The sequence below is a fragment of the Heteronotia binoei genome, chromosome 5 (genome assembly GCF_032191835.1).
Source record: "Heteronotia binoei isolate CCM8104 ecotype False Entrance Well chromosome 5, APGP_CSIRO_Hbin_v1, whole genome shotgun sequence".
In the NCBI taxonomy this organism is placed as follows: Eukaryota; Metazoa; Chordata; class Lepidosauria; order Squamata; family Gekkonidae; genus Heteronotia; species Heteronotia binoei.
In genome coordinates this window covers 3,973,869-3,981,456 of record NC_083227.1, presented here as the reverse complement: position 1 = coordinate 3,981,456, position 7,588 = coordinate 3,973,869, and the positions used below count along the sequence as shown (strand labels likewise).

Below are 7,588 nucleotides of genomic sequence, written 5' to 3'. Positions count from 1 at the left end.
ATGTACATTCCGCTTTCTTCTATCACCCTTCTCAACCATACCACCGCCTTTCTTTCTTTTAGGTCTGCCTCGATCCCTGACATTTTCATTCAAGTCTTCATTTTTAACTCTGTCTGGCATTTGCTGATGAAGTTCCTCCCCCTCCTCATCCCTTCGATCATCCTCTGCTGGAATAGAGAGAGAGAAACCGTTAGCACTTGGGAAAGCTGGTAAGATCTAACAGCATCTATATGACTATAGGAGGAAAGGATAGGCGGCCCTTTGGCCTCAGCCATTTTGGTGATCTTAAGAGCACGTCCACCTTTCCCTAGAAATATTTACTATTTAAGGATACCTCCCCCCACCCCCACAGTGCGAAGCCTCCAGATTTCAGACTCAAAGGAGGACTCTCTCCCTCTTTTCCCACTGGGCTGTGTGATCGTACCAAACCAAATGTTGCTCAGAAGTGAATCAGGAATCCCGCATGCTTATTCCAGGCCTGTTCCCTTGACATTACGGTGATGGACACTCACTCTCAGGTGTCAAGGGGCCTTGCCATTTTTATATTCCTGCATGCTAGATGTCTTAGGAATGGGGGAGGGTACCGTGTCCCTGCTTCGTTTTGGCTTTGCTCTGTCCGTTGTAACAATTGCAAGTACCCGTTTCTTCCCTGCAGAAGGGAGCGAAGCCTCCGTCTCAAGGACACTTCGTCTCTTCTCAGAGACAGCTCAAACTGCTAAATGTTTAATGAAGAAAGGTGTTGGTGGGAACAAGTTTGTACTGTTTTCCATGGGCTTTTGCACTGTAGCTTTGGCGGGCTGCATAACGCCCCAGATAAGGTACAAAGGACTGGCCACCCCAAAGTTCTGACACAGACATGCCTCACTACTCTTTCTATCTATCAACAGAGCTAACCTTCTGACCACACTGGAAGCCTTCTTGAATTGAGGATAGTCCCAGAACTGACATCAGCCAGCTCTTTTGGGAAGGAAATACGCTCCTGGGATCCTCTACATGAACTTTCCAGCCTTTCTGCAAATGCAAGGCCGTTCTCTGTCTCCACCATAGTCTCTCTTATAACCACAGAGAGAGAAAGCGATCATTCTTACATGGGGAAAGGAAGAAATGGAAGATTAAAAATTCTTCTCGAAGGACGGCACCACACTCGAGATCAAAGCCCAGAGTCTGAGCCAGTCTATGCGGGTTGGATGTGTGAGGCAAAGAACCCAAGCTCCCCCAAGGCTTACAGGGATTACCAAGTGGCCTGATGCAAATCATGGGCATTCGTAATTTGAGTCTGCCTGCAGCTAACATCGTAGTCTTTTTCCAGGCCACATCCCAGAATGTGGTCATTGGTTAACCTTGAGAATCTGTGACCAGTTCTGCAAACAGGAGGGTGAGGGGTCTAGGAGGGTGCTGACATCCTCTGGAAAATTCCATCAAGGAGGAAACTTGATTGGGTCATTAGGACCACCTGACCCTAGAGAGGTGGAGACTATAATACAGGTATGGATGAAAGGGAAGCCGGGCTAACTTTGTGCTCGTGCCAGGCTAGCACACTTTGATATTGTCTTGCGGCATCATGAGGAATATTTCTCTCTAGAGCAACTTAGGCTACAGTTGGAAGAGTTATGCTGCGACAAGTCATGCCATCTAAGTACTTTATACCTTAGATAGAGCAGTTACCTTTTCTTCTCTTACTGTTGCTGAACTGCAGAAACTGTGCTGTTTCGTGATGTCTTAATCCTTAAGGAAACTTTGTATATTTTTAAAAGAGGTCTGATTCTCTTGTGGGCCCTCTCCTCAGGTACCCACTGAGCTGGACGTTGCTCAGGTACAAAGAGCAGTGACCCAGGGGGACCCGGGCTTCGGTTCGTGACAGGATCATTTCTGGATCACAGGCAGAGCAGATGTTTGTAATCCCATCCAGGCGGAAGGTGTGTTGGAAAGGCTGCCAACAGAGGAATGAGGATCTGGCCCTTCCCTAGTGTATCCGAGAGACTGTCTTACACCACGACACCTTCTCTGGCCCAGGGGATGGCCTCAGTTACCCTCGTGCAAGTACACACAATTGAGCAACAGAAAAAGCTGCTTTATACTGAATCAGACCCTTGGTACGCTGAAGACAGTCTTTGCAGCCCAGCAGCAGTTTTCTAGGGTCTCATGCAAATATTCTCAATCACTCCCTACCTGATCCTTTTCCCTGGAGATTCTGGGGGTTGAGCCGGGGACCTTCCACAGGAGGTGGGGAGCTCTCCTTCTCTGTAGGTTTTCAAAAAGAGGAGAGGACTCGCAATAATGGCTTTACATGAAGTGCAGGAAGATACCAGCTAGATATTAGCAAAAGCTTTTTACAGTAAGAGTGGTTCTACTGTGGAATCAGCTACCCGAGGAAGTGGCAAGTTCCCCTCTCTAGCAGGGGCTGAACAAAGACTCGTCAGGGATGCGAAGTCGAAGTCTGCATTGAGCAGGGATTTGGATTAGATGGGTTTACATGAAGGGCAGGAAGCTACCAGCTGAATATTAGGAAAAACCTTTTATAGTGAGAGTTGTCCTAATGTGAAATCAGCTACCCAGGGAAGAGGGGAGTTCTCCTTCCCTGGCGGTCTGTAAGCAGCAGCTGGACAAACGCTCGTCAGGGATGCTGTAAGCTGATCCTGCATTGAGCAGGGGTCGGACTAGATGGCCTCTGTAGCCCCTTCCAACTCTGGAATCCTAGGATTCTAACAAAGGCTAGATGGCCATCTGATCATAGAACCATAGAGTTGGAAGGGACCTCTAGGGTCATCTAGTCCAACCCCCTGCACAATGCAGGAAACTCACGAACACCTCCTCCTAAATTCACAGGATCTTCATTGCTGTCGGATGGCCATTGAGCCTCTGTTGAAAAACCTCCAAGGAAGGAGTGTCCACCACCTCCTGAGGAAGCCTGTTCCACTGAGGAACCGCTCTAACGGTCAGGAGGTTCTTCCTAATGATGAGCCGGAAACTCTTTTGATTTAATTTCAACCCATTGGTTCTGATCCTACCTTCTGGGGCCGAAGAAAACAATTCCACACCATCCTCTCTATGACAGCCCTTCAAGTACTTGAAGATTGTGATACTATCATCTCTCAGCCGCCTCCTCTCCAGGCTAAACATCCCCGGCTCCATTAACCTTTCCTCATAGGACTTGGTCTCCAGACCCCTCACCATCTTCGTCGCCCTCCTCTGGACCCCTTCCAGCTTGTCTATATCCTTAAAATGTGGTGCCCAAAACTGAACACAATACTCCAAATGAGGTCTTACCAGAGCAGAGTAAAGCGATACCGTCACATCACGTGATCTGGACACTATACTTCTGTTGATACAGCCCAAAATTGCATTTGCCTTTTTAGCCACGGCATCACACTGTTGACTCATGTTCAGCGTACGATCCACTAAGACCCTGAGATCCTTTTCACACATACTACTGCTAAGACAAGTCTCCCCCATCCTATAACTATGCTTGGGGTTTTTTTGCTAGTGCTGATTCTCTGAATCAGGCAGATCATGAGAGGAGGGAAAGGAAGTGTTGCATTAGTAAGAACATAAGAACATGGACCTGGCTTGCGTGACCAAGACCTGGGTGTGCGAGGGGGAGACGGTAGCTCTCTCCCAGACTGTTCCCCCAGGATACTCGGTCTTTCACCAGTCACGGACTAGCGGGCGGGGGGGCGGGGTGGCACTTTTCATACGAGAGGCTTACTCCTTTAGGGCTCTTCCGGCTCCAGAGATCCCAGGCCTTGAATGTGTTGGCCTGATGTGGGATGTTGGGGAGGGATTGGCGATCTGGCTGGTGTACCGACCGCCTAACGCACCGGCCGGTGCCTTACCATCCCTGGTGGAGGCCGCAGCGGGCTGGGCATTGGAGCACCCAAGGCTCTTGGTCTTGGGTGACTTCAATGTCCATGCCGACGACGCGGCATCCAGCCAGGCGATGGACCTGGTGTCATCCATGGCGACACTAGGACTCTCCCAGGTTGTTACAACACCCACTCATCAGGCGGGACACATGTTAGACCTGGTCTTTGCGGCCGGAATATCAGTGACTGATATTGCAATGGAAGCAGTGCCATGGTCAGATCACTTTGCCCTTAAGGCCCATATGGAGGTGTCACCCAAAACCCGTTTAGGCGGAGAGCGTATTTTAGCTCACCCGCGGAGCCTGATGGACCCGGAACGGTTCCTAACGGCTCTACGGGACACCTGGCCCACTGGTGATTCCCTGGATGGTCTGGTAGAGTCCTGGAACGATGGGCTCTCCAGGGCCATCGAGGAGATCGCACCCAGGCGCCCTCTGCGCCCCCGCCCGAAACCGTCGCCTTGGTTTAACCGGGAGCTGCGGCAACAAAAGCGGGGGCTCAGACGACTAGAGAGGCAATGGCGGTGTACTCGAGACGAAGTGACCCGAACATCTTATAGGGAGAGTTTGAAGGCCTATGAGATGGCAATCAAATCCGCAAAGAGAGCATTCTTTGCGGCTAAGATTGCGTCCGCAACTTCGCGCCCAGCACAATTATTCGACATAATTAGAGGACTTACAACGCTGTCGCAAGGCAGGTTAAATTCTATTGAATTGGAAATTGGCTGTGAGGCTTTTGCGAAATTCTTTGCGGATAAAATCGCGTCACTCGGCCCCGACCCCCCTGCCAGTTTGGAGACAGTTAGCGAACCTGAGGCCCCGAGCCTGTCTTCGGATTATATTCTGGATGGCTTTAGCCCCCTCAGTCTGGAGAGAGTTGACAGGATTCTCTTATCGGCTCGCCCAACAACTTGTAAATTAGACCCATGCCCTTCCTGGCTTATTAAATCTTGCCAGGGGGATCTTAGATATCCTGTGCGGGCTATCATAAATAGATCCCTAACGGAAGGGCATTTTCCAACACCACTCAAAGAGGCTGTGGTCCGTCCCCTCTTAAAAAAGCCATCCTTAGATCCGGCCCAATTGACACACTATCGGCCGGTTTCAAATTTGCCCTTTCTGGGTAAACTTATTGAGAGGGCAGTGGCGACGCAGTTACAGACTTTCCTGGAGGACACTTCCGTCCTTGACCCATTTCAGTCCGGCTTTCGCCCGGGACACGGGACGGAGACAGTGTTGGTTGCCCTAGTGGATGACCTTCAACGGCATCTGGATCGGGGTGGCTCAGCGGTGCTGATGTTGTTAGACCTGTCGGCTGCGTTCGACACGGTCGACCATTGGCTACTGACGTGCCGCCTCGCCGACGCGGGGATTCAGGGATTGGCCTTACAGTGGCTTTCCTCTTTCCTGGAAGGTCGGGGACAAAGGGTCGCAATTGGGGGGGAGCTATCCCGGAGGCGCACACTCGATTGTGGTGTGCCCCAAGGGGCGGTTCTCTCCCCGATGTTATTTAACATCTACATGCGGCCTCTTGCCCAGATTGCCCGAAGGTATGGGCTGGGGTGTCACCAGTATGCTGATGACACCCAGCTCTATCTACTGATGGACGACCGGCCGGTCTGCGCCCCGGAAAATCTTGACCAGGCATTACGGGCCGTGGCTGAGTGGCTCAGACTGAGTGGGCTGAAGCTAAATCCTACGAAGACAGAGGTCCTTTGCTTGGGTCGCCGCGGCCCGGGGAGGGGGATCCCCCTGCCGGCTTTTGATGGTGCGCCGCTGATGGCGGCGGACAGGGTCAAGAGCTTGGGGGTGCTGTTGGAGCCTTCCTTAAAGATGGAGGCTCAGATAGCAGCCGCTGCCAAGTCTGCATTTTTTCATCTTAGGCGGGCAAGGCAGCTGGCCCCCTTTCTGGAGCGTGACGACCTAGCAACAGTGATCCATGCTACGGTCACCTCGAGGTTGGACTACTGCAATGCCCTCTACATGGGGCTGCCCCTGTCCCGGACCCGGAAATTGCAGCTGGTGCAGAATGCCGCGGCCCGGCTGCTACTGGGTCTCCCAAAGTGGGGACACATTCGGCCAGGTCTTCGGACTCTGCACTGGCTTCCAGTGATATACTGAGTCCGGTACAAGGTGCTGGTTATTACCTTTAAAGCCCTATATGGCCTGGGACCTGCCTACCTGAAGGACCGTCTCTCCCCATATGTTCCCCAGAGAGCACTGAGGTCAGGAACACAAAATCTCCTCACTATCCCCGGGCCAAAAGAAGCCCGTTTGAAAGCCACCAGAGAAAGGGCTTTCTCCGTTATGGCCCCCGTATGGTGGAATCAGCTGCCGGAAGAGGTGAGGGCCCTGCGGGACTTGGCTCAGTTCCGCAGGGCCTGTAAGACGACCCTCTTCCGGCTAGCCTATACCTAGCTAGGATGACAACTTGATGAAGCTGGCCAGCCATCTGTCTATAGGAAATTGAAATGTTACTGGTTTTTTAAGGTTTTAACTGTTTAAATATTTAATTGTTTTTATACTTAAAATTGTTTAAATTTTATGTTTGATTAATCGTTGGAAGCCGCCCTGAGCCATTCGTGGGAAGGGCGGGATATAAATCTCGAATAAATAAATAAATAAATAAATAAGAGAAGCCATGTTGGATCAGGCCAACAGCCCATCCAGTCCAACACTCTGTGTCACATAAGAACATAAGAGAAGCCATGTTGGATCAGGCCAATGGCCCCTCCAGTCCAACACTCTGGGTCACATAAGAGAAGCCCTGTTGGATCAGGCCAACGGCCCATCCAGTCCAACACTCTGTATCACACAGTGGCCAATAATTTTTATATATATATATATAAAAACACACACACACACTGTGGCTAATAGGTACTGATGGACCTCTGCTCCATATTTTTATCTAGCCCCCTCTTGAAGCTGGCTATGCCTGTAGCCGCCACCACCTCCTGTGGCAGTGAATTCCACATGTTAATCGCCCTTTGGGTGAAGAAGTACCTCCTCTTATCCGTTCTAACCCAACTGCTCAGCAATTTCATTGAATGCCCACGAATTCTTGTAGTGTGAGAAAGGGAGAAAAGTACTTCTTTCTCTACCTTCTCCATCCCATGCATAATGTTGTAAACCTGTATCATGTCACCCCGCAGTCGACGTTTCTCCAAGCTAAAGAGCCCCAAGCATTTCAACCTTTCTTCATAAGGAAAGTGTTCCAAACCTGTAATCATTCTAGTTGCCCTTTTCTGCACTTTTTCCAATGCTATAATATCCTTTTTGAGGTGCGGTGACCAGAATTGCACACAGTATTCCAAATGAGACCGCACCATCAATTTATACAGGGGCATTATGATACTGGCTGATTTGTTTAAGTACTGAGTTCTCGTGGCACTTTCTTACATGCCCAGGGAAATGTGTCTGCTGCTTTGGAGTCAGGAAACAAATTCCTCTAAGACAGTTTAATCAAGGTTCCTGGAGGGTTTTTTTGCCATCTGATTATGCTGTAATGGCAATATGACTGAAATGTTATTATGGCTTCCCGCCGGAACAATTCTAACACTTCAACACCAAAAGGAATATACACTATACAAATATGAAATAGATAAGAAATCGGCTGTCAAAAGATTTACAGATTTACAAATTAAGCTGTACTTTTCAAATGCAACAACATGCCACGCAAAATTTAGCCACAGTCGTAATAATGAAATGATTTCCATCAGATAACAG

At 49.9% G+C, this 7,588-nt stretch overlaps 1 protein-coding gene across 1 annotated transcript in view; it reads right to left on the bottom strand.

The window, feature by feature from the left end:
* LOC132571572 (zinc finger protein 709-like) overlaps window positions 1-7,588 on the bottom strand; it is a 172,672-nt gene that overhangs the window by 117,165 nt on the left and 47,919 nt on the right. The gene's annotated exons all lie outside the window — the stretch shown is intronic.